Source organism: Penaeus chinensis, chromosome 36 (assembly GCF_019202785.1).
Source record: "Penaeus chinensis breed Huanghai No. 1 chromosome 36, ASM1920278v2, whole genome shotgun sequence".
Classification (NCBI taxonomy): Eukaryota; Metazoa; Arthropoda; class Malacostraca; order Decapoda; family Penaeidae; genus Penaeus; species Penaeus chinensis.
The window spans coordinates 25962473-25982858 of NC_061854.1; positions in this window are offsets into that span (position 1 = coordinate 25962473).

The following is a 20386-nucleotide window of genomic DNA, read 5'->3' on the forward strand; positions in this document are numbered from 1 at the left end:
CAGCAAGCAATTTCAAGGGAGGAGTGAAAAAGAGAGAGAGGATGGAAGTTGAAAGAGTTATAAGCGGAAAAGGTAAAGGAGAGGAGGAAACTGAAAGAGCTAGAAAGAGACGCAGAAAGAGAGGAGGTTAGGTTGGCTCACGAATTAGAAATGGCTAAAATCAATGCCGGGAATAACGGTAATAATTTTTATCTCCCATTCATGCAAGCGGTGCTGGAAGACCTAATTTACCAATATATCAAGAAGATGAAGACTCATTCATTTCGAACGAGTTTCCAGTCTTTTAGACGTCAGTGGAGACAGTTATGATGTGTGTTGCTTACAGGTAAAGCAGTAGACATATACACCTTGTCGCCCGAAATAACAACTGATTATTTTTACGATCCACGGTCTTAGTGGTTGTTACTCAACCACCTAGTTTGAAGCGCTTTGCTTAGACACCACCACCAGCACTACTGCGCATGCGCGTGAGCTGGTGATGCGGTGGTGACCAGACTGTGCACTCTCTCTTTTACGGGCGCCACTCCTCCACTTAAGACCGCTGTTGTTGTATTTTTTTTTTTTTTTTCGTTATTTCTCATGTTTGTTTTACTTTTGTTAGGAATACGGTTAAAGTTTACAAGATTATGTAGACTTAAATTAGGTAGGATGGGTGATGTTTTCTTTGTTTGCTTTGTAACTATATTCCATAAGTAAAGAAGCAATTAATGTTTTTTTTTTTTTTTTTACTTTATTCTTTCTTTAAAACATAGCAAATTTATTGAATAAACCGAGTTGCAGTTGAATCAATGTGTAAAGAACACTGACATAACGGATTAAAGATATATACTATTACATAAAAATTATACTTATCAAGTGACTATATAAGAATCTTAATTTACTTTTTAAATAACTAAAAATCATATTGGAAACTTTATCTAAGTAAAAGGTATAATAACAAGATAAAGAAACACGCTGAGACTTAACGGTGATTGCTCATTCTGAACAGTCTTTTATCTACGACGGGAGTTGAGCTTGGCCATATCGGGCCATTTTGTAACTGGCCACTGCTCGTTGATGCACTCTAGTCGTGATATTATAAACAGTTGAAACGAGCTCTTAATGGCTATAGACAAGTTTTGGTTCTTGTGTGTGTCCTTGGTTCTTGTGACAATTAGTTTTTTCTTTTCTTTTCTTTTTTTATTAAGAGACCACCGCAAGCCACTAGATGTAACGAGTGACCACCGAAAGCCACCAGATGTAAGCGTAAGGGAGATGCAGATGTAACGTAAGAGAGATGGTCTTGGGCGGTCAATGAAAGGGGTCTTAGCTTGCTGATTATTTCTGAAGATAGATATGAGACTCCCCAAGAGACCCCCGTGTCCCCGGGTGGAGGACGAGCTGGTGGAGCTGGACCCTGTGTGGCTTGGCCTGTCTGCCGTGTCTCTCCTTCGTCTTACGCACGTGCCCTTTTGTGCGGCGGTTCCATCGTGGGCGGATGTTTATTCCTGTGCGAAAAGAGAAAGCCAGGCAGCACCTGCATCCTGTCCAAAGCAAAGGGCAGCTGCTTGGACGGAGGTGTGAAGTGCGCCATCCGGTCTTGCTACGTAGTGTTGACATCGCTTGGCCACGCTCGAAACACTACAATAGCACATAGGGATACAGGTTCTGTTCGGTATCTACAGATGATTCCTGGTGATCCGATGGTCGCTTGGGTCGTGGCGTTCCAAGGAGGTTTCGCACTGAGGTGTAACATTCAGTAGCGAAGAGTGTACCAGGCCAGTAAAAAGGCTAAGGAGGAGGATAATAATACATTTGTCAGTCACCTTACTAAGATGCAAGAAAAAAGAGAGCCTAATAAGAACAATTTGTCACAAAAAGGGTAACGTGTCAAGTAAGTGGGTGTTATATTAATGACTTGGATTTGTTTGTATTAGCGAGTTCAGTAGAGTACCATCATACTGAAGAGAGAAAAATTAATGGGACAAGAATTCCATATCTTGGGCTAAATAGGCAAGTATATATGCTTCAAATGCATAGGCAGCTGGGCCTGACTTAATTCTAACAGTGCGCTTTTCGGCGCTTCAATCGTATGAGCGTAAGTGTGCGGCGGGCGCAGGATTCCATCGTGTACGGCCATGAGCCGGGCATAAAATCAACTTGCGGTAATAATATAACTGCGCGTCTCGGGCGCTTCAATTGTATGATTGCGGCGGGCGCAGGATTCCATCGTGTACGGCCATGAGCCGGGCATAAAATTAAATTACGGTGATAATAACTATGAAAGCCCATATGAAGTATGGTGTCTGTAGTGCATTACCAGCGTTATGGTTATTTGCAACCGAAGAGACTACCATCAGTTAGATACAGGCTACATATTCACCAATTCCTTAAACTAAAGAAGCATAAATTCTAGCTTAGATGAGGATAAGATATCGAACTTCGAGAGGACGTCATATAAGCAATTTGGGTTCAGTTATAAATTCTAGGGATGGCACTTAGTAAAATTCATAATCTTAGAGTGAATTCAGTGGGCAGGTAGGTGGGTTTGGGCCTAAGGCAGGTAATCGACATGTATCTTAAAACTATGTGTGAAAAAGCGAACGATTAGCGTGGGAAGTATAAGGAAATACAGGTGTTGTGAAAGACAAAACGATATACATACATTCATAGAGGAAGTAGTAACGAAGCACTAACTAGTATGGTACAGTATGCAGGTGAAAACAATAATAATACAACGAAAATCGTTGCAGTAAATATAAATAACATAGCAATACATAGTTATTTGTTCAGGGAGAAAATAAAATATAATGAACTGCAATGTGAGGATAACAATAATAAACATTAGATAAAACACCAATAGCAGAAAAATACCATAGCAATCAAAATATGGTTAGGGAAGGAGAATGAGGTGTGAGGTGTGGTCAGTGTCACTTAGGTTTGATTTCAGTGTGTAACTTCGTTTGCTGTGCTGAAAAAAACAATGGTTGACAGCGAGAAGTTATGTAGTTATTGTGTTCGTTGAGTGGCGTGTACTTGAATTTGAAAGAAAGCAAATCGTATGTAAGGTGTGGCTGGGTATAGGGAGGGCAGTAGTTAATCTGGCACTAATGGGTACACTTACTTTTAATAGTAGCTAGGAAGTATTGGTGGTGCTGAGTAGAATGGCGGCTCCATGGTTGTGCTGACGAGGGTTCGTGAAGACTTGGCGAGGTAGATGAGCCGGATTGGCGAGTGTAGCGGCGTAGAGTGCGGGAACATATCGTCAGCGACTTCGTCAGGAGGGCAGCACAGACGTGAGAGGTCAGCACGAAGTAGAAGGGTAGGCATGGTGCAGGTAGGCGCGATCGAAGAAGACTTTGTAGCGATGTCTGGGCGTTAAAAGAGGTGAGGAGGCACTTCGACAGGAGTACCTTGTCGACAGATAGCGTGGATCGGTGTCAGGCGTCAGTGAGGAGCGTGGTGGTAGGTGAAATACCGTCGGCGTTGTGAGGCTCTTGATCACCGCTGCCATCAAATGTAAACGTAAGGGAGATGCAGATGTAACGGAAGAGAGATGGTCTTGGGCAGTTAATGAAAGGGGTCTTAGCTTGCTAGTTTATTTCTGAAGATAGATATGAGACCCTCCAAGAGACCCCCGTGTCCCTGGGTGGAGGACGAGCTGGTGTAGTATTATGTGTGACTTGGCCTGTCTGCCGTGTCTCTCCCTTCCTCTTACGCACGTGCCCTTTTATGCGGCGTTTTCCTTGGAAGGCGGATGTTTATTCCTGTTCGAAAAGAGAAAGCCAGGCATCCAGGCACCTGCATCCTGCCCAAGGAGAAGGACAGCTGCTTGGACGGAGGTGTGAAGTGCGCCATCCGGTCTTGCTACGTTTTGTTGACAGTATGCGGTTCGGTAGGGTTTCGGCGTTGGTAGTTTTTCGTAGTTTATTTTTCGTGTCCATAGATTAATATAATTTTAACTAAAAGGAGTTAAAGTACGATACTTGGTGTCTATATTGTACATGAATATAAATGTCTGAAAATATATAGACCTAGGTTATAGGCCTACACTTATCTTATGAAGCTTGGAAATTGATTGGTGTGGCAGCCACCAATACAAATAAAGCATAAACAATAAAAAGATGTAAAAATTACCTTCTGTGATAAGAAATGACGCCACATTCATTTCCGAAAGTGTCTGCGGCTCCCTGACATAGCGTCATGTAGTTCCAGTTACTCCAAAGGCAAGTCGATTTCGCAAATACATAGCTTCAAACGTTTTTACTAATAGTAAGTCATAGTTAAAAACAACTACTTCGAGAAATATGCAGTTAAAGTTGTTGGTCACTTGTTTTCCGATGGATCTGCCTTGCATCGCTTGTTTACTCCTACATTTTCCTATCATCTCACCCTTCCATATTAACGTTGCTGTTGATATGTTTTCGCCAACTGAAAATAAAATAAAAATAAAGCCAATAAACGAGAAAATATTCTTGGGGACATCCTCGTTTTGCTTGTCGTTGCATAATGAGATCCTAAATTCATCATACGTTTCTTTATGTATCTTTGATGAATGATAATCCAACGATAATTGTTCACATATATTGATTACCTGATCTGCCTTGAATCCACCTACTTGACTGTTCTACACGGAATTCACTCTAGAATTATGAATTCGATTAAGTCCTCTCTATGTTCGACATCTTGCCATTAGTTATGTTGGAACCTCTATTTCTTTATCTTAAGGTTCCGGTGGATATGTAACTAACTGGTAAAGTACATTTTGTTGCAAATGATGATATTGCACTACATACACCTTGCCTCGAAAGTGTTTACTTAGTTAGGCTCACGTCCCTAAACGAAGGGGAAATGCGTCCCGTTGTTCAGGTTGATATATATATATATATATATATATATATATATATATATGTATATATGTATATATATAACATGTAACTAACTGATGGCGTCCATTCATTTGCAAATAATGACACTGTACGGCAGACACTATGCTTTATATTGGTTTACATAGTTATGATCACTGCAAGTTAATTTCAAACCCGGCTCACAGTCGTAAACCTTCGAAGGAATTCTGCGCCCCATCGAACCTAGAAGTTAAGCACACTTACACCTATACGATGATGAGGCATAAGGACTTGTATTTAGCCCGCTTATTATTTTTTCATTCCACAATATGATGATAATCTACTGAACCCTAATACAAACAAATTCCTAGTCATTAAAATCTCACGTGACAGGTTATAGTTCCTGTGACAAATTGTTTTTATTGTGTGTGTGTGTGTGTGTGTGTGTGTGTGTGTGTGTGTGTGTGTGTGTGTGTGTGTGTGTGTGTGTGTGTGTGTCTGCATATATGCATATATGTGTACATGAATATATGAACAAAACCATATATTCATACAAAGTCGAAATCGTAACGTTTCGCGCTCTTCACGAATTCCTCATCAAATGATTAACCGTCAAACTCAAGTTTAAATTAGGTAATTTACTCTATTTCGGTAAAGACTGCCCCAAATTTTACACAGGTGAAACCGGTAGAGCTTTCTAAAAATGAATAAATGAACATAAACGTGATGTTGGGTATGCCCCAGAATCAAATGCGTGTTTCTTTCCATTACGTGAAGTTCATCAGCTTAACTAGAAAGGTGTGAAATTTAAAGATCAGCGAGTTCTTATGAAATAAAAATGCTAGAAGCTCTATCAATTAGGAAATTGCCTAATTGCAACTTGAGTTCTGGTCAATAGGGCTTGGATGACCGTTAGTAACTAAGGACTTCCTCAGACTCTTTGACCTTGACCCTCCTCATGAGACCCCCCCCAATCCTTTGCCCGTTGTTGTTGTGGGGGGGGGGGGGGGGGGGGCTTAGGAGACGGAGACTGAGACCCAATGATGGGGAACTCCTCAACCTTAGGACTCAGCCATCGACTCAACTAATTTTGCATGGTCTTTTTTCCCACTTATACTTTTCGTTTCAGTTTCTTCACCAATCCCTTCTACTATCCACCTCCTAAGGTGTGAGAGCCGTGCTGAAAGGATGGAAGGCTGACTTTATGTCAGTCCTGAACGGCCTGAGGGAACCATGGGCACGGTATTCCCCTGCCATACCTGGCCCTTACCCCTCAAGGGGACCCTGAGGGTTGGACTTTTTTTTTCCCCAACATACTCCAGGCTTATCATGGCCAATAATGAAGATGTAACCCCACTTTTAGGGGCAATGAGGCTTGCCCCTTTATCAAATAGCTCCAATCCCGGTTCTCCTTTGACCACGGCTCCGAACACTGAAACAACTACCCCATCATCAATGCATACTAGTATAGTATCAACCCTAATCAACAACCAACCCCCAGGAGACATTTCTACTCTCCCAACATGCTCAACTTCAACACCTTTACTCCCACAACCTTCTTCATCAACCACCCCATCTCCCCTTATTACTACCTTATAACCTTATTGCCCACTTCCCCATAACACTACTCCCTCCTCCACACGTCTCCGCACTTCTACTACCCCCACCTCTACAAGAATCTCAAATACTCTATTTAGACCAGCCAAATGGGACCGATTTTTCGTGATCCCTCCCACAGCTCCCTACTCTAAAAACACCCTCCTCTTCCAGCAATGCCTCCAAAAACAAGTAGGCAAAGTCTCTTTTCGTAGCCGACCCACCCGACCACTCCCGTCTCGTCACGTCACAGTAACAACTGAAAATCAAGCTATAGCATTAATAAAAATGACTGATCTAAGTGTTAATCCCATCCCTACAGAACCTCATCCAACCCTCAATATTTGCACTGGAACTGTCTCTATCTCCCCAACAGATTGCCCAATCTATGACAAAGAATGATCAGATATTGGAGAGGACTTACTCGCCTGTCTCACAGACTATGATGCAACATATGTACAATGCTACTCGATTCCTCCCAGAAGAAATCGTAAGAAATCCATTAACATTGACAAAATTAGTAGACATGACCTTCCCTTTAATGTTTACATAGGTGGGGAATCCCTACCTGTCCGACCATATCAACCTCCTCCTCATCAGTGCCAAAATTGTCATTCCACAGCCAGATGCCCGCTAAGTGCCCAACCTGGCCATACTCGATCAAACTGCTCTGCACAATCACGCACATGTGCAAACTGTGGCGGCCCCCATAGAGGCTGCCCCACCTACAAATTTGAGTCTGAGGTAGCAACTCTCAGATTCAGACTTGGACTCACTCTACGTGAAGCCAGACAGGAAGCACATCAAGGTTTTTCTCTTACCCCCTACTCCAGTAATGTCGCTCACTCTGCCAATCCCCCTACCTCCCAAGCTCCTACTCCCTCTCCTAAACCCAACCCCCCTCCATTCTACCTCCTACCTTCCCCAGTCAAATTCTTTTGCCATCCTAAACCCAGACACTCCAATCTCTACCCAATCAAATTCTTATGCCATCCTAAATCCAGACACTCCAATCTCTACTACTGCCACAACACCTTCCCATCTCCCTCCCCGCACTACCCGCAGCAGACAGAATAAACGTTCCACCCCCTCTTCCCCTACCGCACAATCACCTCCACCTTCCTTTGCCCCTATTTTTCAGACACCAGATTTCTCTTACCCCCCCTCACAAGAAAACCTTTATCTCACAAAACTCCGCAACCAACCCCATTACAGAAACTCTTGAAGATATCCAGTACTACATAATAGAGTCCCAAACTGATACTCATCCACCTTCAAATTCTACAATTCCCGCTCCCTCCACACTCAAAGTGACTGCCGATATCCATCCTTCTCCTACTCATATTCTCCCTACACCCAATCCTCCTACCCCATCCCAACAAAACCCATCCCCTCCCCGACTCCACCCCCACCTATATAAAACCCTCCCAGCATCCCCTTTATCCCTTCCACTCCCTCCTGGATACACATGTGAATCCCTCATGTCACAAGTGCCCTATTCCCCAGACCCTCTACCTCCCAACACCCCTCCTGATACAATACCACCTCCCCAACCTCATTCTTTATCCCACCCCCCTAGCACCTTCCCCTTCAAATTCTCCAAAACGTACTAAAATCGTCTTCTTCTTTATGGTTTGCGAAGTTCTAGCTTCGCCTGGGCCTTCTAAATATGGCCCGGCCTGTGTCAGCTTTTTTACGGCTGTCACATTGAGTTGTCTGACACTCGGTGCTTACCGTGGCGGCGGGATTGCCAGCAGGCGCTCCTGCCGCCATGGTGTAAGCATTTCGCATAGCATCTTTACCAGCACGGCGGCTGCTGTGGGCGGTCCCTGTCTCAGGAATTGTGTATGGTCACAATTTTCTAGGTAGTGGACTAGTGTGGCGTTCGGCTCGCCGCAGTGCTTGCAGCACCTTTCATCGCGTTCGATTGTTGGGATAATCTGCCATGCACAGTCGTAACCTAGGCGCATTCTGTGAAGAATGACTTCGGTACCTCTGTTGCTTACTTCAGAGAGTGCCAGTGGTTCATAGCTTGTGGCGTCTGAGTACCAGCTGGCCGAGGGGGAGGTTCTCGTTTCCTCTCTGTGGAGCTGCCGTAGGAGGGTACGACCGACCAAGGCACACTTCTCCATAAGTAATTTTCGGCTCGGTTTTATCGTCATGGGATTTGGGGGAATACCCCTGCCAGCTACGGCTAGTCTGTCAGCAAGCTCGTTCCATCTGATGCCGATGTGGCTTGGGACCCAGTTGATGATAATTCTTCTACCCTGAGCAAGAATTCTCTGTGCCATTGTGAGAATCGTGGTCAGTAGGTAGATGTCTGTGGGTGAGCTGTGCTGAAGACAGTCAATGGCTGCCCTGGAGTCTGTGTGTATGACCACGTGTCCTTCCCTTAGGGACGCGTGGCCTAGGGCTCCCATGATTGCAACTGACTCTGCCTGTAGCGAGGAGGCATTGTCTGTTACCCTCATGGATCGCGTGGCATCCCTTGCTGCAAAGCCGGCGCCTGCAGTGTGGCTCAAGGGATCGACCGATCCATCCGTGTAGTATGTTTTACTACCCGGAGGAGTGATGGCTGCAATGACCCTGTGGGCTTCTGCCTTTAGGCTAGGCATGGGGTATAGGCTCTTTTTCATTGACAGGCTCATTATGTTGAACTCTATCAGGCTCAGTGCCCACGGCGGGGCTTCGGCAAAGTCGGGGTGGGGGGAGTCCATGCCCTTAGCAAGAAGCTGTTCTTTGAGCTGATGGCATATCAACACCCTGGCTGTATGAGACAGCCAGGAGTTGTTTGCAACGAGCTCGTTGTCTTGTTCGAGGCATCTGACTAATTTTTGTCTTAGACTTGTGTTCCTGGGAGCCTGGATGACCTTTGACAGGAATTGTGTTGCCATTAGATCGATTCGTGAGTCCAGGGGGAGAAGGTTTGCCTCCATCAGGAGGTTGAGGACCTTCGTCCACCTTGGGGCACCCAGAATGATCCTGGTAGCTTCATTTTGGACTGTTTCTAATTTGTCTGTGTGCTTTTTCTTTGCAGCAATTAGAGCGACTGAGGCATAGTCCACAATGGGCCGGACAGCATGTACATAGAATGATCTTAGTACTCTGTGTCTGGCACCTATGTGTCTCCCAGTCATTGCTCTCATGACGGACAGTCTTGCTTTGGTTCGGTCAACCAGGTACTAGACCTCCTTATGGAAGGAGAGGGTCCGGTCTATCCTTACCCCAAGGTAAAGGTAGTCCTGGACCCATTCTAATTCCACTCCCTGGATTTTCAGTCTTGTGCCTCGAAGTCTGTCTCAGAGCCATGGCTTTGGATTTGGCTGCAGAGATCTTTAGTCCTGTCCTACAACACTCCTCTGACACAAGGTCCAGACAACGCTGGGCTTTATTTTTGGCTGCGTGGTCCAGTGGAGGTGATAGCGAGATCGTCTGCATACGAGATGATCTTGCACCCCACTGGGAGCTTTATGTTGAGGATGCAGGACCTTAAAGTGTTGAATAGGGCTGGACTGAGAACCCCACCCTTGTCGTATTGCAAAGTTGTGTGGTAGGCGTGGCAAGAGTTCTTTATTGCTAATATATTTATTTTAGATTTCATTTAGCATTTCCCTTTAATTTAGTATTAACTTATTTCAATGTTCATATTTTCTCGGAGGCTCCAGGTTACAATTTAAATTACTTAATATGGTTGTATGAAAGAAAAGAAATAAAGGTCAAGGTACACGGTGTATTTACAAGTAACACTCGTATTCTCAAATTCAAAATGATAATATATATATCCCGAGATTTTCCCATGTGCTTACAAAATGCCGCTGAACAGGACAGGACTGGCAAGCCATGGAAGTAGCTATGTTCGTTCTCTCTCCCTCTCTGCCTTGTCTGGGCAGAACGAGGGGTATATATACCAGCAATACCCGCCTCTTCCAAGACAGTGCAGGCTCGTTTGCATACGCTAATCGTTGGTCTGCGTCTTAACTGGCGTTACGGCGCTGTGCTCGTTCCCGCGTTCACTACAATCATCTCCCACGGCAGAGGAGACGGAAAGCCTCAGCGTCAGCTCATCAGGCGAAACCTCGCGGAAGAAGCGTTGAGTCTCCCTCCAGAACCCTATCCACGGGAGGCGGCCCATCAGTCTTCGGGATGTTCTGGCAGCCCTCAGCGCAGGTTCATGGGTTTCCGAAGTTCGTCTGAGGCTGGACGTCTTGACAACAATCTTCACTGGCCAGGATCCAGGCAGGGACGGGATACAAACATGGAAACAATCAACTGCGGACACACAAGGCAGGCGTAACTCAAGACAATTAAGCAAACTGAAAAGAAACGACAATTAGTAAGGCACATAGGAGAAATCTGTATATTATTTTTTGATTTGAGATCGAGTAATCATAGGGTGCAACCGGGAAGAATCAAACCGAACAAGAGAATCAGACCGAACAGGAGAATCAAATTCCTGTGGCAACAATGAAAATTCAGCATCACAAGAAAACAACTTCAACTGGTTTGCATGAACCTTTCTTTCAGCAAACGGGGGAGACAAATCACGAACAATAAAAGTTACTGGACTGGAGATCCGACTTACTCTAGATGGACCCAACCACCTAGGATTTAAGGCATGACTAACACCTTGAACTTGATCATAAGAACGCCGCAATACAAGAGATCCAACATCAATTTTCTGTTCACGAAATTTCCTATTGTAGTATTTTGCATTTTCTTCTCGTGTCTTACGGGAAGTCTCAGCTGCTACTTCTCGAGCTTTGAGAAGTTTGAGAAGATGCTCAGTACTTGTATCATCTTCATTAATGGTAATAGGGTTTGTGAGCCCAATTGGATATGAGCATGAATGACCTATAAACAGGAACAGAGGTTGGTTATTAATTGATCGGTGAAATGCAGTGTTAAGGGCATACCGCACTTGGGGTACATAGTCATCCCATGACAAGGGAGCGTCATCACATAGGATAGCTATTGCATCTTTTACACATCTATTGCTTCTTTCGATCAACCCATTCGCCTGAGGATAGAATGGTGTTGTATGATGCATTTTAATACTTAATATGTCACAGACTTCAGAAAATAATCTATTTTTGAACTCTGAACCACTGTCTGTAGTCAGCATTCTAGGAACTCCAAATAGTGTAAAAAAGTGTTCCACAAAGGCATCAGCTATTGTCTGGGCACTCTTATTTGGAAGAGGAATAAGCTGCAAATACCTGCTCATGTGGTCTATTATGGACAGAAGGTATCGATTTCCACGATATGAGCTGTGGAGATCCATCAGATCTGCACTTATCCTGTCCAAAGGAAAAGCGACAACAGGTATTTGAGAGTTGAACGTTCAGTTTTACAGTTCCTCTTCTTTTCTGACATGGAAGACAGGCATTAACATATTCCTTTGTAGCTGAAAGCATGTTCTGGAAATAATAATGCTCTTTTAGTTTGTGGTAAGTTCTAAAAATACCAGGATGAGTTGCTATAGCAGAAGCATGGGCAATTGTTATTGCTTCTTTCTGTAGTGCCTTAGGTATGACCAGCCTATGAATAATTTTGTCAGAACATACCTTTAGATGATATAACACACCATCTTTGAGTTCAAACTCATCCAAGAATGTTGGTATTTTTTTTCGTGGCAGTGCAGAGCCTTCCAGGAAATCTATAACCTCGTGCCACACTGGGTCTTTGAGTTGTGCCTCTCTTAAAACAGTTGGTTCAGCGAGAGCGAGGTCAATAGACGCAATATCATGGCTTAGAAGATCAGGGACGTGGTGAGTAGATCCCTTTCTATAAACAATGCGGTAGGAGTATTCCATCAGCTCATGGGACCAGCGAGACATACGTGGAGACTTGGTCCTTCGGGTGAAAATATAGGTCAATGGCCTGTGATCAGTTATAATGGTAAAAAATTTACCATAAAGATATGCATCAAAATGTCGCACAGATTCTATTATTGCAAAAGCTTCTAAGTCAGTAACGCTGTAACGAATTTCTGACCCTCTCAACTTACGCGAGTAATATGCAACAGCACAGGGGTTATCTTCAGAGTTAACTTGCATGAGACAAGAGCCTATACCTATTCTTGAAGCATCTGTGTGGAGTTCAAAAGGTGTCGAGAAATCAGGTCTCTGCAATACTGGGGCGGTAGTTAGAAGTTAGCTGCATCATGTTCTGTATTCCATTTGAATGGCTGGCCTTTTCTGGTGAGAGAACTTAATGGGGCTGCTATAGTAGCAAAGCTTGGAAGTGGCGGGTATTGCTGGTATATATACCCCTCGTTCTGCCCAGACAAGGCAGAGAGGGAGAGAGAACGAACATAGCCACTTCCATGGCTTGCCAGTCCTGTCCTGTTCAGCGGCATTTTGTAAGCACATGGGAAAATCTCGGGATATATATTATTATTTTGAATTTGAGAATACGAGTGTTACTTGGAAATACACCGTGTACCTTGACCTTTATTTCTTTTCTTTCATACAACCATATTAAGTAATTTAAATTGTAACCTGGAGCCTCCGAGAAAATATGAACATTGAAATAAGCTAATACTAAATTAAAGGGAAATGCTAAATGAAATCTAAAATAAATATGTTAGCAATAAAGAACTCTTGCTACGCCTACCACACAACTTTGCAATACGACACCCTGTGGCGTTCCATTTTCGAGCGGCATGTGCTGCGATAGGTGACCCTGGAATTTGACATTGGCAGTCCTGTTCCTGAAGTAGTCACCTATCCAAGCCAAGAGCTTTCCTCTGATTCCCTTCTGGATCAGGCTTTCCTGAATGGCAAGCGGACTTGCCAGTTCAAAAGCCTTCTTCAGGTCAAGGAATACCACCACAGCTGGGCCCTTGCTGATTGTGCTTAAGAGCATGGCTATGCTGTGTGCTGTGCCCATGCCCCTTGTGAACCCGTGGAGGTGTTCGTGCGGGGTCCCGTTTTCCATTGAAGCCGGTTTAGTACCATCCTCTCAGCCGTCTTGGCCAGGCAGCTGAGCAGAGAGATGGGGCGGTACTTCCCCGGCTCCTTTGGTTTTGGGACGGGAACTATGGTAGCCCTCTTCCAACTCTGGGGAAGTTTCCCAGGACTTGTTGATGAGTTGCAAGAGTGCACGCTCACCTGCTAGTCCTAGGTGGGAGATAATGGGGTACGAGATCCCATCAGAACCCAGGGCTGTGTTGGAACTGGTTTTATAGGCTTTCCTTAGTTCCCTCAGAGAAAAGATAACGTCTGAGTTATCGGGTTCGGCTGCCCTTTCTCTGATCTGAGCGTGTCTGTCTGGCTGTAGACGCTCTTGTCTTGCCCTCAGCTCGGCTGGCAGACTGTTGATGCTCGTTCTCGCAGAGAACTCGTGAGCCAGTCTGTTAGCCTCTGCTTGGGGGTCGTGATGGGTGCACCTCGGGGCTGAGCGGCTGGTAGCTCGCTTGACCCGTTGCCACAGCTCTGAAAGGGTGGTTTGGTGGTCGAAGGACTCACACCATTCCAGCCACTTTTCCTGCCTGACTCTGTTGGCAGTTTCCTTGGCATCCGTGACAGCCTCCCTTAGGAGGGATAAGTTGTCAGGGGTTCTTTGCCTTCGGAATAGTTTTCGGCACATGTTCACCCTGTCATTGTCATTGAAGTACCAGGCGTCTTTGTGACTTCTTGACCCAGGCCGAGTTTTGGGTATGGTCTGTGAGGCTGCTTCATTAATGGCGTTTAGCAGGCTAGCTTCGATCACTTCCACATTTTAGCTTTGTGGGGGATCATTGCATGTCAGACAGAGGGCCAAGGCGTTTTGAAACGCCTGCCAGTTGGCCTTGTCTGTTTTCCATCTTGGATTCGGTCTTAGGATTTCGGCTGGACCAGCATCCATGAGGGTAGTTATAGTGCCGTAATGGTCACTTGTGACGGTCTCATCGACACGCCAGCCAATCCTCCCCACCAGAGTCGCAGTGGCCAGGGTGAGGTCTAGGACCCCTCCTCTGACATGCGTTGGCTCTTGGGTGTTGAGGAGAGCGATCTCAGGGAATGTCTCTAGCACGTCGGCTATGTGATAGCCGGCCGCATCCGGTGCCCGGCAGGGAGCCAGGATGGGGTGGTGTGCATTGAAGTCTCCCCCTATGATCACTCGGTCGTGTGCAGCAGAAGCACAGACCTGGCTGTGCTTCGTTGTACAGTTTGAGGGGCCCCCCGGCCAGGTGAACCTCAACGGCAAGGGATTCAACATCGTCTCCACAGTGCGATGCATCGGCTATTGCGGAGCAGGGGAGTGTTGCTCTCACAAGGGTGATCAAGCCTCTATTGCCAGGTGTTCGTGGCAGTGTGAAGACAATGATACCCTGAGAAGCGAACAGTGTCCACTGTTAATGTCTCCTGGAGCATGACAATGTCAATGTTCCTTGATCGCACTACTGCTTGGAGAAAAGCGTTCTTTGCAGAGAAGCTATTGATGTTCCATTGTAGGATGCTTAGATGGTGTGTCATGATGATACTCAATGATAGTTACATCAGAGACATCGTCGGAGTCTGACAACTCCATTGCGAGGTCCTCGCTGGTTGAGGGCTCCTCGTCTGTTGTCAGGCTATCCATGGGTCCACTGGGAGGTGGAGAGCCTTTGGTAGCTCTGACTTTGGTTGGTTCGGCTTTTCTCTCAGGCTTTTTCTTGGCTGGCCTTGCCTGGGCAAAGTCAGCGTGATCTGGCTCTGGCTGCACAGATTCAGCCTATTTTGGCTCTGCCTGTGAAGGCATGGCCTGGTTTGGAGTGGGGAGGGGAGTCTCGTCCTGGGGTAAGGGTGAGGCTAGTTTTGCTTTAACCAGCTTTCTTCCCTTCAGGGCTGCGACAGTCTGGGTCATTGCCGTCATGGCGACCGAAACTACCTTCTCGGCCTCCTCACTCGACCTCCCCAGGGCTGTTGCTTCTGCTGAGACAACAGCAGTTAACAGAAGAGTCATATCATCCTCGTCAAAGAGGAGATGATCATCTGTTGGGGAGGTTTTTGTGGTGCTCTTAGAACCTTTTTTCTTTAGTTTCTTTTTCTGCACCTTTTGCATTGTCGGAAACTCCTTTTTGTTGGAGACATCCGGTGTCGGCTGGGGGGCGGCTTCCTTCCTCTTAGGAGGTCGGGAGGCCTTTTCGCTTTTGTTCCTTCCCCAGACATGGGTGCCCGGTGGGGCAGGAACAAAGTCTTTTGAGCAACCTCTTGTTGCCTGAGGGCCGCCTCTTTCCTGACAGAGCAAGTCAGGCTCCAGGCATGATGCTTCTTGGCACAGTTGGGACATTTGGCTGTTGTGTCCCTCTTTTCTTCTTTGTATGCCTTGAGGCATACCTCTGTGTTGTGTGCCTTGCTACAGACACCACATTTAGGCTTGGCTGTACAGTTAGCCTGGTGGTGACCGTATTTCTGGCACTTGAAACACCGGAGTGGTTCTGGCACATACGTTCGAAGGTTGTAGGTGCCCCAGTTACCCAGATCAAGGGTAGTGGTTGGGGCACCTTTCATGGTCACCAGGACTTGCCTGGTTGGGGTCTTCCCCTTCGACATTCGGGAAGCCTGCACGACCTGTGGGTGTGAAGGGATCAGCTCCACATCGTACGAGACTGAGAAGCCAAGTAGCACCATCTTGGTTCTCTTTTCCTCGGGACTTAGTGGGGAAAGACTCACTTTCCTCCCTTGAATTTCCTGGAGGAAATTCAAGGTAGCTTGATCTTTGGACATTATGATCATGCCCTGGTCTTGGGCGACCCTGATCGACAACCGGATTTTCCGTTGCATCTCCAATGCCCTGACCAATTGGTAGGCGTTGTCGCTTCGGCCCGCCCATTCGGCTTTCGGGCTTGGTGGAGGCAGCAGCTGATGCGGCTGGTTCAGCCTGCTCTCCCCTCTCAATCAGGGAGGCCGTCTGAGAACTCAGGAGCCTCCCTGGCTTAGCTGTTTGCCTGGAGAGGCCAGCTCACGAGTCAAGATGTTTCACTATTCGGTGGACAGACCCATTGGTTTCGGTCTTGTCCACCTTAGCAGCAGGGGTGACAGTGTCATCCTGTGCATGGGGCTTTCTTTTGCCACCGGAAGGCACATATGCCTTCAAGGTGACTGCCGTGGTCTGGGCCTTGCGCGATTCAACATTTTTATCAGTCTGTGGGGGGTCTTTGTTTAAGTTATCCATAAATTGGTAAGTGCTTCATCCTCTCACGCCCCCACCAACCACGGAGTCCAACAAGGGGAAGCTGAGTGTCAGAAACAGTGTCTAACAGCAACAGGAGTGATGAGAGGATATACGCAGCCAATAGCCATTGTGACGGCGCTCACGGACCATTGTGAGTGCTAATGGCGGCATGACTGCTTGACCCTAGCCTCCCGGGGGGGACCAGCCGATTGACCGTGACCGGGCCGGGATCAGGCCGCCTGTCTTGCTGGAATAGAGGACCAAATGGGCGTGTTGCTAGCCGCAGGGCGTACTCGTTCACGGCATCGCTCAACCTCCAGGACTCTCGTCTCCACAGCGCACAAGGCTGCCACGCACGGCAAACGCGTGGGTAGGTGTAAACCCCTGGGGAGAGACCAGAGGGTATGCCCTTCCACCTACGAGACATCATTGTTTGGAGCCCTTTTGCTCAGCCCTCTGAGGCAGCTACCCAAAGGTTGCTTCACTGCAGTGAGGGAAGGGGAGTCTTGCACTTTTACCAGGCAGTTCCTTTAATCCCTCTGAAGCAACCACCCAAAGGTTGTTTCACCTCAGTGAGGGAAGGGAGGTTTTGCGTTCTTGTCAGGCACTTCCTTTCGTTCCCCTGAAGCAACCACCCAAAGGTTGTTTCACCTCAGTGAGGAAGGAAAGGACCTGTGTCTTATCAAAGGGATTCCTCCTTCCCTCTGAGACAGCCATCCAAAGGCTGCCTCCCCTCAGTGAGGGAAGGGAGGTTTTGCACTTTTGCCAGGCAGTTCCTTTCAATCCTCTGAAGCAACCACCCAAAGGTTGTTTCACCTCAGTGAGGAAGGAAATATGTCGGAGGTCAGGTCTGTGAGAGCGGAAACTGCGAATCGTTATCGCTAAATCAACGAAAGTATAACTATCCTTCATTGGAACATTCGCAGTTTCCGCTCTCACAGACCTGACCTCCGACATATTCTCTCCTCTTATGCCTTTAAGAAACTTTTCTTACACATTCTCCAATACCAATCCCCAATTACCATTTTGTTTCTTCCGCACACTCCCTTTATGTCTCGTCCATACTTATCAACCAGAAAACACCTTATGTCATACGTCCCATTCAAACCACTATCCCTTGTACAGTTATTCGTATCTTTCTTCGCCGCTGGATCACAATGATTTCAGTCTAATTCTCCCCTTCCCACCCCATTAACTTTGTCGCTTTTGAAAACCTTATTTCCCATCGCTTTTGAAAACCTTATTTCCCAACTTCAATCACCTTTCCTCATAGTAGGTGATTTTAACTGCCGCCACACTCTTTGGGGTGATTCTATCACCAACACCCGTGGCCGAGCTCTAGAGCGCTTCCTCTCCACAGCTGATTTTATTATTCTAAATACAGATCACCCCACACACTTTGATACATGCACGCAGTCTTTTTCATGCATTGACCTCTCTCTATGCTCCCCTTCTCTTCATTTAGATTTCCACTGGTCAGTTCTAGACCACTTTCAAGTTCTCCTTTCTCCAACTTCATATGTACCACTTCCTAACTCCCAACGCTGGTGCTTTGATAGAGCTGACTGGCATACTTTCACTTCACTCTCTACTATTCATACCCCTCCATCTTCCCATTCATTCGTATCAGAAATGATACAATTTTTCATAACTAGAGTCCTAAGAGCTGCCCATACAGCTATCCCTCGAACCTCAAGACCCTATACCTCAAAATGTGTTCCGTGGTGGAATTCTGATTGCACTAAAGCACTCCGTGTAAAACGTGCAGCCTGGAACAGTTACCCCTACAAACGAGGTACCCCTCATCAACTATCAGCTCTTATCTCCTTTAAAAGAGCATCTGCCTGTTTTCGTCGTACAATCCGAAATAGTAAAACAAATAGCTGGCGAAATTATGTTTCCTCAATTACATCCTCTACATCTATCTCAAATGTTTGGCGCCGGATCCATAAACTATCAGGCAAACATCCCCCCCTCCAGCCCCCGTCCTCTATATTCGAGATACCCTCATCTCTGATCCTCCCGAAGTCGCTAATGAACTGGGTGATTATTTCAGCCAGGTCAGTAGTGGCTCTCGCCTTTCTCCAGACTAGACTTCTCTTCTATTAAAACCATCAGGGAACGCACCCCCATTATCTTCACCCTATCCTCTGCTGAGTCCTATAATGCTCCCTTTTCTTCCTCTTTACTCAGTGCTGCCCTAAAATCGTGCCACAACACTCATGAAGGCCCTGACGGTATTCACTACCGTATGCTCTGACAACTCCCATCTTCCTCATTATCCTTCCTATTAACAATTTGCATCCACATATGGACATCAGGAAATTTCCCTTCTCATTCGCGAGAAGCTCTTATCCTCCCCTTCCTGAAACTTAATAAATCAGGTACCCTCCCTCATCCCATCGTACTAACTAGCTGCTTATGCAAACTACTAGAGCGAATGGTTAACTTCCGCTTAATGTGGTATCTTGAATCCCACAATCTTATCTCTTCTTCCCAGTTTGGTTTTCGCCGTGCCCGAAGCCCAGCTGACCCCCTTGCTCATTTAGAGACATATATTACATCCGCATTTGCACGCCATGAATCCGTCTAGCTATGTATTTTTTACCTAGAAAAAGCAAATGATACGAAATGGAGGTACCATATTCTCCAACAATTGTCCTCTCTAGGCATACGTGGAAACATGGGTGTCTTCATAAAGTTTTTCCTCTCCCAACGCACTTTCCAGGTCAAAATTGCCTCTGCCATATCATCTTTCTTTCCTCAAATTGAAGGTGTCCCACAAGGCAGTGTGCTTAGTACCACCTTATTCCTTCTTGCTGTAAATGACATTGCCTTAGTTCTACCACCAGGAGCCCGGTCATCACTATATGTTGATGATTTAACCATCTATGCTTCTGGCACATCCATACCAAATCTCTACAAATTTCTTCAATCTGCAATATCATTAGTTTCCTCCTGGGCCACAAACCATGGCTTCCGCTTTTCTACCTCCAAATCTTTCTCCATCCTTTTCTCTCACACACATGTAGGTCCTCTACCTTCACTCTTCTTATATGACACTCCACTCCAATACCATTCCTTTGGTAAATTCCTAGGCGTGATTTTTGACTCCAAACTATCCTGGCGAGACCATATTCTTTACATCAAAGAAAAAGCTCGCCGCCGTCTCCGAATTTTACAAACCCTATCCGATTTATCCTGGGGCTCAGATCGAAAAACACTCCTTCATCTTCATGTCACCTTAATCCTCTCCACTCTAGATTATAGATGCCATATCTACTCTTCTGCCTCAACTTCTCTCCTTGCTCATCTTGATACAATCCATCACTGTGGTCTTCGCTTAGCCCTAGGTGCCTGCCGCTCCTCTCCAGTTGAGAGCCTGTACACTGATCAGGCATACCATCTCTCTCTCGACGCCGTGCCCTTCTCTCTCTCCGATGTTATGCTCGATTCAACCAACTTCTCCTCACTAAACTAACTATCCCACGATCCCTACTTCCTACCTTTGCTTTTTCTCCACGTTTACCTACTCCTTTCTCCACTCGCATGGATACCCTCCTCTCCCATTCCCTTTTTCCCCATCTCCGACCCCTCCCGTTCTCTGTCCATTCAGTCCCTCCATGGCTTATACCTTGCCCCCATATTTGCTCCTCTGTCTACCCTGGCCCACTAAAATCAAATATTCCTCCTACTGTCCTTCTCAACCATTTCCTTGACCATGCCTCCACTCATTCCTCCAGTATTCCCGTCTACACTGACGGCTCCAAAACCACCTCCGGTGCTGGTTTTGCAGTAATCTTCCCAACTCGTACTTTCAAATA